At 26.8% G+C, this 14,548-nt stretch overlaps 1 protein-coding gene across 1 annotated transcript in view; it reads left to right on the plus strand.

Moving 5' to 3' along the window:
- The window catches only part of LOC134830615 (A disintegrin and metalloproteinase with thrombospondin motifs 15), a 106,599-nt gene that overhangs the window by 41,337 nt on the left and 50,714 nt on the right, over positions 1–14,548 (plus strand). The window lies entirely within an intron of this gene.

Consider the following 14,548-nt stretch of genomic DNA (forward strand, 5'->3'; position numbering starts at 1 on the left):
TTTTTTACCTGTCACCTCCTCAGATTCTTTTCTCAGAACTTTTTCTATGTCACAAGTCTATTAAAAATGATTCTTGTTGAATAGAAATCACGTTCGTAGGGAATTAACATTCATCAAATGTGTGGAATTGTGTTTCTGTTTAAGGTTCCATTATGTCTCGATAATGGTGAATTTTAACAAGATGACATCATTTTTATTTGATGTTCGGTTAGAAGAGAAATGGATAAAATAATAATAAAATTGTTGAGCGGTCTTCCTCGTGGAAGAAATAATAAAATATAGCAATAAAAAAAATTCACACAAAATAGAAAAAATAAATAAATAAATTGATTGATTGATCCGGCATTTGCTTTGATATTTTTTTAATATAATTTTTTTATTGATTTAATTTTTTAATCTAAAAAGTCATAAAATCTGCAATTAATTCAAAATTTAAAAAATATTTTTTTTAAATATTTTTTTTATTTAAGTTAATTTTAGATTATTAGATTTATTACTGGTTTAAGAAAAAATAATTTATTTATTAAAAAAAATTATTTTTTAGTATTTTAAAATAATTTTATGATTTTTTCAAATAAAAATAAAATATAAACTAATTTAAAAAAAAAATAAATAATAATTTTTTTTTTTTTATTTTTATTAAAAAAAATCATAAAATTATTTAAAAATACTAAAAAATATTTTTTTAAATAAATTATTTTTTCTTATACCAGTAATAAATCTAATTTTTAAAAATATTTTTTTTACATTTATTTTAAATAATTTTTTAAATTTTATTTTTATTCGAAAAAAATCATAAAATTAGCAATAAATCCAATTTCCCCTATAAAAAACAATAACACACAATTAATCTAAACTTTTTATTTATTTTAATAAGAAAAACGAGCAAACCGCATCATCGTGAGATTTTTTGGTTCATCGCCAAATAAATCTGCGATGATCGTGCTGACACATAAAACAAAAATGATGCAAAAATTACGCGTGTATTTTGCCGAAAAAAAAATTCGTTTGCCTATAAATAAACATTCGCATAATATATCATTGTTGCTCGCAAATTTTTTTTTCTCTAACATATTTTTCTTTTTCTCTTCATAAAACATTTATTTATTGATGAACTGCACTTGTTGGATTACGTCTTGTCCTTGAGCATGACCATCTGGATATTCTTCGGCGCTTGACCCTGAATCGGTAAAATTTTAATTTGGGTCCAACTATTTTTAGTGCGTTATTTCTAAGCCAAAAATATATCGATTTGGCGTGCTTTCTTTTCAAAACGAGAGATCGTCTTAGAAATTAGAATGTTTTCTAAAATTAAATCACTTTAACGTGTGTGCGAAAAAAAATAAATCTTTGTAATTTGTCAGTTAATGTGTTAGTTTTCTTTAGAACTAAAAAAAATAAATAAACAAAAAAAAATTTCTATTGATATGCAAATGCGTGAAGCTCACAAAAAAAAATAAAAGATTGCATACCGCAAATAGAGAGACGAACTTTTTTCTTTGATATTTTTAGATTTGCAGGAATTTTTGCGGCTTCTATTTTTGTCTTTTGTCACCAAACCAAGACTTTATTCAACTCTAATATATTTTCATCTTATTTTTTGTTAATCTTTTAAATTGAAAGTGTGTTAGACAGACAAATATAAGAGAATCTACAAAAGCATGAACAAACGTGTGAATGACAGGTCATTAACTTTTTGCACTACTGCTGATTAAGAAGGTTAGAGTGACGATGATTTGAGGTGTGGAAATTTTTTTTTTAGACTGGCGCTAACTGATTTGCAAATATGGAAGTAGAATCACTTCTTAATGTTAGCTTTAGTTCATAAATTTTGTGATCACTGTCCAAAAATAAAAATTTTGGCAAATTCATTCATTTTCCTTGAACTTGACTTTTTCTTGCTTACTTGCTGCTTATTTTATGACTTGTATAAATTGAACGCCTCTCACATTAAATGGAAATCTGTCGTAAATTCATTAGTCTCTGCAGTTTGATCGAAAATGTGTTTTTCGTAATAAAACAAGTGAGAGACGTCAGTAAATTGGCAAAGAAAAATGAAACATGCAGTTTCTTAGACGCCACGCTAGCGCATCATTTAAGTTTAAAAAAACACGTAAATTTAATAATAACAAAAAATGGCGAAGTTTATGTCGTCTGTCGTCCGTTCTCATAAAGACTGCACTATATTAAACTTTAATTGGTTCGCTTCTGTGCATTGTTCAGAACCATAAAAAATATATCTAGTTTTTTTTGCAGTTAACGATACATTGTCTCTTTCCACATTTTATAAACACACTTAGATAACGAGAACAAAAAAAAATAAGTTCATGACAGAGACCTGCTGTGTTGCTTCTTTATAATGACAATGTGACTACCGATTTGCTATTTTTGTAGCCATTGTTATCGTAATAAGTTGTTAGTTTACTTACTGTGCGCAAATAATTGCTCAGGAAGGTTATGGAGCGGACATAATCGAGTCATAAATGTCTCTACAAGTTTTTTTAAAGCTAAAGGAAAAACGACGAAAAATCGTGAGTCAATGTCAGTGGTCGATGTTTGCGATTTTTTTTATATAAATAAAAATAATAACAATTTTTTTTTGATTAGGTGAGTCAGACACTTCGTCTTTGCGATGCTCTTTCGGATTTCGGGTTTATGCGTAATTTACGATTTTACTTAATGTTATGAAAAAATATTTGATAAATAAATCTTTCAAATGCGAATTTGTGCCATGTTACTCATGATATGAATGTGCGAAAAAAATTTTTTTTTTAAATTTAAATTGTTGAATTAGAGAGTAGGCAATTTTTAAGGTTTAGTCTATCGATGAGTTTTTTAAAAAATTTTAAAATGTTTTTCAAAAGTCAAAATTCTTCTTAATTTTCACAAATTTCTTCATGAAAAATATAAAATTATTTGATTTGAAACTTTTTTCTTAATGAAACAAAAATAAGGATTTTGCTCATAAATTTGATCTTAACATACTGGGTTTGAGGACTATTTGATACTAATTCTGGGATAAAGTTTTAAGAACTTTGCCATTCAAGGATAAAGTTTTAAACGTATGTCTTTGAATGATTTTAAGTTAATTTTTCGCAGAAATTTATAACTTTTAATTTTTAAACCTAGGTAGGCCTTTTATGGCTTGTGTTAACTTTTTGAAGGTATCAGTTCTTTGACTTTCTTCGTAAGTGTTCGGTAAAGAGGGTAGCCGAGATATTTTTACATAAGAATTGTTCCCATCCAAAGATTTTAGTTAAGTAGATCGATAAACCAAATTCCTAGATTGTCAGGATATGTTAATTGGAATAAGTGGAACTATTTTAAAAAATTTTTGTAAGCAAGCCGAATAACAATCGTTTGAGTTGATCACGTCGGGTTCACCATGAATGCCAAATATCAAAATATTTTGCTATTCGTTCTTATCCAATTAATTGAAAGTCCATTTTCATTTCCGTTTATAACATGAAACAATTGGATCAATTCCAAAAGCCACCTCCTCAATCCATATTATACTCATAAATATATAGGTGATTGCAGATCGTCATCCCATGGTTCATTGAACTTTGCATGCCATTTTTACATCGAATTATGAAGTCTTCGTGGTCATAAATTTGGCTTGTATCATCAAGTACATTATTATTAACTGCTGTCAAAAAGAATTTTGTATGCACGCATTAACTTCACGCCTTTCATGATCTGCAAAAAAACGACATTATATAAAGTCATGGCGCGAAAAATATTCCCTTTTTCCATCATTTATGAAAAATTGTTTACTTACCATTCAAAACGCGTCGAGAGTTCAGTGTCTCTTTCTGGCGAGACACGAGTGGTGATTTGTACTTTGTGACACAAAACATGAAGCAAAAGGTTTGTTTTATCACTGTACAAAAGATTATCTCGAGATTTACGTCAAAACAAAAAAGTTTTATCATAAATATTTCATAGAAATAAGATTTTCCGACAAAACAATTTTTTTAAAAATATTTTTTTTTGCGTTCTGATGACGATCACAAAATCTTTTTTTAACTCAAGTCTATTAATAGCGCCGGCAGAATCGATCTTTTTATGCGAAAAGAGGGGTGTGACGGAAGTAAACTCATAAGTATTCATGAGACAAAATCTTAAGACGCACCAAATAAAAAGTTATCTCTGTCGCGGCAGAATTTGGATAGCATCCAAGAAATTTTCCGCATGAATGTGACTCATCATCGTGATCATCCATAATGTGAATTTAAATGCGCGGCGCGAGAAACGTGTGGAGTTGGCAGATGAATAGAAACATAAAAGCGACCAGTTGCTAGTCGTCAATCAAGCAAAATGTTTAGCAAAAATTTAGTTGCACTTTAAGTGTTTGATGGATGCATGATTTTTCGAATGTTGTCGGCCTACCTTGCAGCAACTTGTACTTCACAACATTAAATCCAATTAATTGATTAAAAAAATATATTATTGTTACTCCATAAACTAAAACGTGCTAATTGCCCATTTTAGTCGTTTATAAATAATAAAAACACCACAAAAACACGTTAAATACTGCAAAAACCTATAATTAGGGACAGGCACATATGAGAGACTGCTCAACTCAATTTGTTAAGTCTTAGAAATACGTGAGTTCACTACGTTATCAGCTGTGAATCTGCGTGTGCAATGTCGACCTTGTTCACATTGTTTCATATAGCTTTTAGAAGTCATATGAGAATATTTACTTCAAACGAAAAAAAAAGTTGGTCTCATAATCATTCTGAACACATCATTAGTTCGTTTACTTTGTTTGTTCATTGAACCTTTGGCTATGAGTCGATTAAGCTAAAACGTCGTAAAATGTTCTTTCTCGTTCTTTGTATTTATTTACAAAAGAACATAATCTTACAACGAATAAAATGTTCAACAAAAATAAACTGTAAGATTTTTAGCATTACATAATTTATTTAGAACGGAACATATGAAAACAAATGTGCGATAATTTTATAATAGCATAAGTTAAGTATGCTGGCATGCAGCGCTCTTTGTTTATAAATATACAATATCGAATGTGAAAAAGATGTAAAAGGTGTTGGGAAGAGGTCAACTAAACTGCATTTCGAATTTTTTTTTCGAAAATTTGAGATTTTTCGAACTTGTTCAATCACAAATTTTCGAAAAATAATTCGAAATTTAATTTTCAAGTTGTGCCATTTAATTTCGAATTTTTTCGAAAATTTGAAGTCCATTAATTAATACAAATTTATTAATTAATTAATACAAATTTCAAATTTTCGAATAAACTTCAAAAGTATTTTCGAAAATTTGTTATTTCGGTTTTAAAAAGTTTTTCGAAATTCATCTTTGAAGTTTTTATTATCCGAAATTACAAATTTCGAAAATACTTTTGAAAACTATTCGAAAATTTGTAATATGTTGGTGATTTGATATAATTTAATGGAATTCAAATTTTCTAAGAAAAATCGAATTTAAATGGCACAACTTAAAAATTGAATTTCGAATTATTTTATATAAATTCGAAAAGTCCAAGATGTTCGAATAATTCGAAATTCAGTTCAAAAAATTATTTTTTTTAAATACTTTTCTTAATTTTCAAAAAATTTATTTTCGAAGTTGATTTAGTAAGAACGACTTTTAACCAGCTTATTACCGCTTTTGCATCAGTAAACTCTGAAATGCGTTAAAAAATCTGGAAACAAGAAAAATGCAATTATTTTCATTGTTTCTAGACGACGACGTCGACGAGGTGTGGACATAAAAAGATGCGAAAGTATGTTCACCGACTTCGATTCTCATAAACCGGTTAAGCGACACACAAAATTTAATTAATATACTTTTTTACTTACTTTACCAGTAACCAATAAATAATTGTTTTTATGCTTGGTCATAAATCATAAAGGCACTTTTTCCTTATTAAGTGAGAGGCTTTAAGAGCCGGTAAATCTTTTTTGTTTTATTTTTTTTTATTAAGAAGAATGTTGTTTATGCGGTAATGCGGTTAGTTTAAGAAATGCATTCCAATGCACAACTTTTCAATAAATTTTTTATGGTAAAAGTGTCAATTTGTTGTGATGAGTTTAACAAAGCAACCAATGAATCATTTTTACTGAGGATTGATCATGATCTGAAGATGTTTCTCGTTGATTTTGAGGTTTTTGTACTTCCGAATGTCTAATTTCTTTAATTCTTGATAATCCATTTTGTAAAATTTTTCAGGATTTGTGTCCAAAAATCGCCTTGTATCGTCTTTAAAAGTCATTAACTCGTTTTGAACAATTTTTAATACTTTAATTAAGTTAGCTTTTGATATTTTTTCAGTATTTAAAGTTTTTAATCTTCCAATCAACTTTAAAATTAGCCATTGAGCATATTTTTCTCTTTGTTTTTTGAACGAATTTTTGTTTAAAGTCACATAAATAGCCTCTAATAGAATTGATACGAAAACAATTGGGAACATTGAGAAACAAACAAAAATTGTAAGTTCGGTAATTAAACTTGGATAAATGACATCTTCGTGAATTTTAGTGAAATTATTTTGTTGAAAGTACTCAATCATGATTTTTACATTAAATTAAAAAAAAAAATATTATTTATATTAAAACATTTTTGTTTATAACAATAAAATTTTTAAAACTGAAAATTTATATAACAAAATATTTATTTATAAAAGTGACAGAAAATCCATAGAACTCTTTTTTTATTGCTACATAAATTTTTAATTTAATTTTAATTTAATGAAAAATTTATGTTTTAATCAATCTTCGATAAATTAATCGAAACGAAATTCGAGATTGAATTATTTTTCTTTTCTTACAAAAATTAGGTTACCAATACACTGCACTTTATTTTTGTTTTAACATTTCTATCATATAAACAATTATGTAATAATAATAATAATAATTTAGTGCATTTTTATTTGTTTAACTTAAAACTTTTATTTTATACTTTTTAAATATAAACAAAAAATCAGAACATACACGTTCTTCGTCTGTATATTTTTTATTTCAAAAAATAATAATAATAAATAAAACCAATTTCAATGCATTTATTCCGTGATTGACAAACGAAAACTTTCAAGAAAAAAGAAAGAAAGAACCCGATAAATAAATAATAATCGATCGATCGACCGGTGACATACTTTTCCTTCGATCTCGAACAAGACAAGACAAAATGATATGATAATTATATTATATAATACTTTTTTTTTCGGCTGATCGACCAATATATACTTATTCAGAAGTCAGAATGGAGAGAAAAATAAACATTTTTTTTTTTTGTGAAAACAATGAGAAACAGGTTATACTTTTTTTTTTGCTCATAATTGACGACGAAACGACGACGATGAACGACGTGTCTCTCTTATCTTTATTACGAAAGTTAATTTTGGGCATGATCGTAACATATATGAGAATATTTGTGTGCAAAATTATGACATATACGCGATTACGTCGTTTTATGCATGTGAATTAAGTAAAGAGTATGAGTGAGTGAGGAGAGTAGGAAGAAGAGATGATTTCAAGGTCATTCAACTTTTTTTTTCTTGACTAATTTTACTTTATCTTAGCACGCGCTTTTTATCATTGTTTGACTTAACGTACGAAATGAGGAGACAACAGTGTGCCAATTATTATTATTTTTTATTAAGGTTAAGTTTAAAAGTAAGAGTTGTTCATATTTGAACAAAGATAAGTTTTTATTTTAATACAATGATGAGGATGACTTTTTTCTCTGGAACAAAGTCTGCTAGAGATAAGATAAAAAAAAATCTTCTATATTTGCAAGAAGAAAAAGAGGTTGATGTTATATAATCTTGATTACTTTGATATATAAATTAAATTTTGTAAAAAATTAATGTTTCGTGAAATTTGTTTTAAAAAATTTGCATTAACTTTTTTAATTTAATTTTAATTTTATAAACTTTTAACATTTTCTTAAAAGATAATATTTTCTTAAAAAATATTTAAAAGAGAAATTCGAAAAAGTTATCTTTAATTATTCATGCTAACTTACTAACTATTTAGTTAAGTTATCTATTAAAACTTTTTTACTTTAAGCTTTAAAAAAAACAAAACTGATTTGAAAAATAAAAAACAAAGATTTTTAAAGATCTTACTTGACGCCATATTGGATTATCATAAAACGATCAGCTGATCGAAATAACTTTTGGAATTCATTGAATGTTTAGTTTTTCTTAAAAAAGAAAATCACGTCAGTTTTGAGCTTTCAACTTACTTATTTAAAGTACTAAAAATTATTTAGAAAACTACTCAAACCCTTATAAAAATATAAAAAAAATTCGAGAAAATTAAATTAAAAAATAAAATAAAAAAATATATAAAACAAAATATATAAAAAAAAATTATAAAAAAATATAAAAAAATTTATAAAAAAATTTTGAACGTTAATAACAAAAAAAAATGGCTTAAAGTCAAAAATTTTTCCTGTTTTTTTTTAATTTCTTCGCAACCCAAAAAATAGCAAAATATAGGAGAAACGTCAACTTCTCACAGTTCACGTTGGAAAACGTAAATTTGATAACAAGGAAACACGTTTTATTGCTGCTTATTCGTGGCATACAACGGATATGAGTGCACTAGGTTATCACTTTTACTAATTGTTCACCGTGTTTCGTGTCAACATCATATATATTTATTTGCAATCCGAAAACAAAATGAATTAAAAAAAAAATGGCAAGGCATTAACATTTGGCCTGTTATTTAGATCAATCACAGTTTCGCGATCTTATCATTAATATTTTTTTCGCATAAATTTAATTTTTCATAGACCACAATAAATAATAATTTAAGCAAAAAGAAAAAAAAAAACCGATGTCTGCCCAAGATATGTTCTTCATTTCAGACACAAACAACGACGATCGAGTGGGCGTACGATGTCATGACTATTTATCATATTTAAAAATGTGTATGCTGCTCGGTCAAGCGATCGCAGACTGAAGCAAGAATCTCGCTTAGATAATCGAACAAATGATTAAAATTCCTCATCACATTTTTGATTTGAAATAATTAAAATGCTCACATCTGCCTTGAATACCTTTACAACAGTTGAGACAATAATGATAAGTTGGCATTGCAAATACAAATAAAACGTTCTATAAATTATATCGCGAGTCGCGTCGTGCATGTTACAGTTAAAGAGACCCGAGATTGACATAAACTGACAATTTTATTGCTGGCGGAAAGATTGCGCGCGCTAAGTTCGTCTAGCAAGGAAATTATTATCAAGCCGATAAAATTGCTTGATGATGTCAAATGTGCGATGGCAATAAAAGTCGACAGGCAACGACAATAATAAAGTTCAATATCAAAGGCACTAGAATTTCATCCAATTGCACAAATAATAAAGAAAAGGATCGAGTTGCAGTTTAGGTGCTTGAACTCGATTTAAATAATAATTATTATTTTTATTATTAGGCTGAAGCAATCAGGAAATGTGTTTCACTTCAAATGTTCATGAACTATAAGGCAGGATATACTAAAGTTATTACCGATATTTACATGAAACAACATCATTTCTGAAGAGAGTTCAACAAAGAGTTTCAAGAGAAATAGTAACTCAGTAATTTTGTTGAGCTTCAACGATTGGAGTTGGAAGATACCTTTAACAATAGAATAACAATATAAATGAAAACTTTAAATAATAGTTCAAATAGTTTCAAATTAAAAAGCTTAAAAGTCTTACTTAAACTCAAAAACAGAATTCAGTATAAGCCAATCAATTCGAAACATGGAAACAAAAGTCTTCTGATTGGCGACTGTTTATTATAGCTTTTTTATTGAAATTCCAATGTTTTCTGTCTGTAATTCTGTCATTCTGTCATCGTGTCACGCTCTTAGTTACATACTAAGAATGCAGATGGCGCTGTAACTTAATTAAACATTGGTCGGTTAAAATAAAAATGTGCATTGGCTTCAAGACTTAAAATGTGCACTGGGGCAAGGTTTTAGAATTGCATTGGGGTAAGGTTTTAAATTGCACTGGGGCAAGGTTTTAAAATGTGCAAAAAGTTTTAGAATATGCACTGGTGCAAGTTTCATGTGCAAAAAACAATTTTAAATGTGCATTGGGGCTTGGAATTCGAAACTTCATAGAAGCTTCGAGAAACTTCATAGAAGCTTCGAGAAAGTTCATAGAAGCTTCGAGAAATTTCATAGAAGCTTCGAGAAACTTCATAGAAGCTTCGAGAAACTTCATAGAAACTTCATAGAAGCTTCGAGAAACTTCATAGAAGCTTCGAGAAACTTAATAGAAGCTTCGAGAAACTTCATAGAATGTTCGAGAAACTTCATAGACCACAATGAATGTTCTCGAAACTTCATAAGCTATCGAGAAACTTCATTTCAGACTCGAGAAACTTCATCTGTTCTAGATTCATAGAATGTTCTCGAAACTTCATAGAATGTTCTCGAAACTTCATAGAATGTTCTAGAAACTTCATAGAATGTTCTCGAAACTTCATAGAATGTTCTCGAAACTTCATAGAATGTTCTCGAAACTTCATAGAATGTTCTCGAAACTTCATAGAATGTTCTAGAAACTTCATAGAATGTTCTCAAAACTTCATAGAATGTTCTCGAAACTTCATAGAATGCTCTAAAAACTTCATAGAATGTTCTCGAAACTTCATAGAATGTTCTCGAAACTTCATAGAATGCTCTAGAAACTTCATAGAATGTTCTCGAAACTTCATAGAAATTTTTTTAAATGGCAAAGAAAGGAAAAATTACATTTTTGTAATAACTAAAAAGTAAAAAATTATAAAAAAAAAATATTTTAAAGAGATGCTTTTTTATTGAGGGCCCTAAAAAGTTGAAAATAAAATTAAAATACTCAAAAAAAAATTGCAAGAAAAAAGCATGAGAGGCCAAAAAATAAAAAAATCTCCTATTATTTATTCAACATATTGCTTAAATATAACATTTAAAGACAACACAAACACAAAGCTTTGGACTCAAATTCAATTTTTTTTTGTATAAAAGTTTTTAGGGCCCTCAATAAAAAAGCATCTCTTTAAAATATTTTTTTTTTATAATTTTTTATAGAATCTAAGTCTTCAAATTCTCGTAAGTGCAAAAACTCATACAAGTTTCATTAAAAACAATTCCAAGTACTCCAAAATCGCAAAATTATTTAAAGGACAGATGACAGAGCCCTTGAACTTACTTCGTTTTGCTCCAACTTTTTGTTTAAATGTATGTTTTATATTTAACTTCATAAAATAAAACCACGTGATTTGGACTTCATAATATTTATTTCACGACTTCACTCTGATGAGACTCGGATGACGACTAACTTGCTATCTGCCTTCCTTGCTATCTTCATTACTTTCTTCCTTCTTACTAACTATTACTAACATCTTACTACTACTACTAATTACTAATTGTTAGAAGCAACATTCTTCCTTTCCTTCTACTATTTTCCTACTCTACAATGTAAAATATTTTCCTTATGACTAAACAAACAGTGAATACTTTAAAGAACCATTGATCCATCCTTCAAGTTGAAAATTATTAAAGATCAGCTCTTTTGTCTTCATCTTTTTCAAGCTTTATATTTTCCCAAACACTAAACTATTATTGTCAATATTAAGAAAAATTTTAAGATATCTATTACTTCAAATAATCGAAAACTCTTTATGATAATTTAAAGAAAGAATAAGCCAATTTTGTAAAGGACAATTTTGAAGCAATACTGAAAGCATATAGTACAAAAACTATTTAACCCTTTAAAAATTGCTTAGAAACATGAAACAATTTCATTTTTTGTAACTGCCTTATTACAAACTAATTCTCATTTTATTATAATTGAATGTCATTAGTATAAAAGGAATTTTATTACTTTGACTTGTTGTCGCGATCTGTGTCTGGTGTGCGGCGTTCGGCCTTCAACTTCATTTCTAACGCAGACACGATATGTTATTTACTTTTTCCTCATCATCTGGTAAAATAAATAAATTTATTTATTAACAAGAAGAATCAATTCATTATTTGCTGTCATATGTAAATAAATGTAAAGAAAGCAGTCATTCGATAAATAAATAGTGCAAGAAAAACTATTTATGTTTGCACATTTTATGCGCCTAGACAAGACTACAATAATATTGTTTCAGATTTTTTTTATTGGCAGAACTTAAAAAATAAATAAAAGAGCAATAAATAAGACGGGAACAAGACACTCGTGCCATTACTATTCAATTCATGTGCGAAATAATGTTAACACCAACATTAAAAACACATCATTCCTGTCTTCGACGAGCATTCCTAGACCGAGTCCATACACCGCAGTCATTATCACGCTGAAATAGGAAAGAATATTATTATTATTATTTGTATTAATATGCATGCAAACAGGAGAGAGAGAAGAAAAAACAAAAAGAACTGACAAAGAATGCGTGGGAAAGGCTTTTAAGAGTTGTTGTTGTCATTTGATGTTGAATGCATTTGTTATTGTCTTGTCTCTGCTCTGGTTTCTTGTTACCCATTACCAGTCTTCATAAATGTATCTTTACTGAGTGAAAAAAATTGTTGTACTAAATGAATGAATTAAAGTGTTTTTAAATTAGTCTTTTAGATTTTATCAATGCATTTTAATATTTATGTAGACGAGACATTAATTGTGTAATAATTGTTTATTATTATTTCGCTGCATTTGTCAGTGCGATGCGTGGAATATGAACGGTTCTTTCGAATTCCTGTAAAATCAGAGAGATAATGAAAAGGAGTGGGATAAAATGTTGAAAGTTTAAGATAAAAAGTTTTTTTGTACGGATTTCTTGATTTATTTAATGGACTATTTTTATTGATTTATTTCCTGTATAAATAAAAAAAGATAAAAAAATTAAAATGATTATTTTTAGAACGAAACAAAAATATGTCAAATTAGCAAATAAAAATTAAATTAAAAAAATATTTAAATAAATTTTCTTTGAATTAACTTTAAATTTTAATAACTAATTAATTAAATAATAATTAATTAATTAAAAAAAATTAATTATAAAAAATAAAAATCAATTAAAAAATTAATTAATTAATTTTTTTTATTTAATTTAAATAAATTTTAACATTTATAATTAATTAAAATTAATAAATAAAATAAATACTTTGATGTCAAAAACTTAATCAAAAATTGTTTAAATTAAATTTTATCAAGACAAATAAAAATAATCTCTTTAAAAATTACAAAATTTATTTCTAGCATTGACTTGAAATTATTAAAAAATAAATAAATAAGATAAAAAAAATCAAAATAATAATTTCTAGAATTATTTTTTTAAGATTTATGAAAAATAATTTAAATTTTATTCAAAAATAATGAAATAAAAATTCATCTTTAATTAAACTCTAAGTTTTAAAAGTATTTTCAGATTATTTTTTTTAAAATTAAATTAAATAAAATAATTAAAAAAATATTAGAAAAATTTAAATAAATTAATTTGAATTTTATTTTTGAAAATTAAAACTTTTCTTAGAAAAAAAAAATCTAAATGAATTTTTTAAAATTAAATATGAAAAAAATAAAAAAAAATTTATTCCTTTTAAAATTACGAAAATTATTTATAGCATAGACTTAAAATTATTATTATCATCATGATGCAAGTAAATCTCGTCTACAAAATTTATAAATAAAATATTTTTTAATTTCATTTTCTTCGTACATATGTTGCAGCAAGCAATTTAATTGAATTACTCTCGTTTAAAGTCTCATAAAAAGTGAAAGCAATTTGTCTTGTTTAAAACTAGTTCAGAAAAAAAAAACAATTTTTATTAACTCGCATGTGTCTCAAAAAAATTTAAGAACTCTTTCTTTCGTTTTATAAATCTTTTTTTTTTGAACATAAATTTTTAGATAATTTATTAATGAACAACGATGAATTTTTCACCGTAATTTTTTTTGGTTTGTTTATTTTGGCAAAGACCTTTGTTTGTTTTATTTTTATTTTCATCTGTCAAATAATAGTCGTCTAAACTTGAGTTTTTGAGGGTGACATTTTTTTGCAAAACAAAACTATTTTTGTCCCAGCAAAATTTTTCTAATGCTTTCATCATATTTTTGCATGTTCTAAAGGTTTGAGAGATTAACCTCATCCGTTATATTTTTTTTTAATTTAATATTTATTTAGTGGTCGGTCATAAATGTTATTTATAAGGTGTTATAAATGAGGCGTTAGATGACGACGATGGCGTCTGCGACATTTTTTCTTGCACAATAAAAAAAAACGGAAATGCTAAAAATAAATTATTTCCCACAATACCAGAAAAAATATTTTTATTAGTTATCTCAAGTGTTTTGACTTGAACATATCAATTGCACGTCAAAATAATCACTCCTTCTTCTATATTAATATTTTTTTTATCATATTTAAATATTTTTTTTTCATTATGCTCAATTATTATTATTGTGCGAGTGTTTTAAACATATTTAAATGACTTGAAGCAAATTAAGTCTTGGCACCGCGTGGCATGGGTGTGAAAATAATAATATTTTTATACCCTTATGTTTTGTTTCGCTTGTCGTGTCTGCGTGTCATTCGCATATACATAATAAA

This window comes from Culicoides brevitarsis, chromosome 1 (assembly GCF_036172545.1).
Source record: "Culicoides brevitarsis isolate CSIRO-B50_1 chromosome 1, AGI_CSIRO_Cbre_v1, whole genome shotgun sequence".
In the NCBI taxonomy this organism is placed as follows: domain Eukaryota; kingdom Metazoa; phylum Arthropoda; class Insecta; order Diptera; family Ceratopogonidae; genus Culicoides; species Culicoides brevitarsis.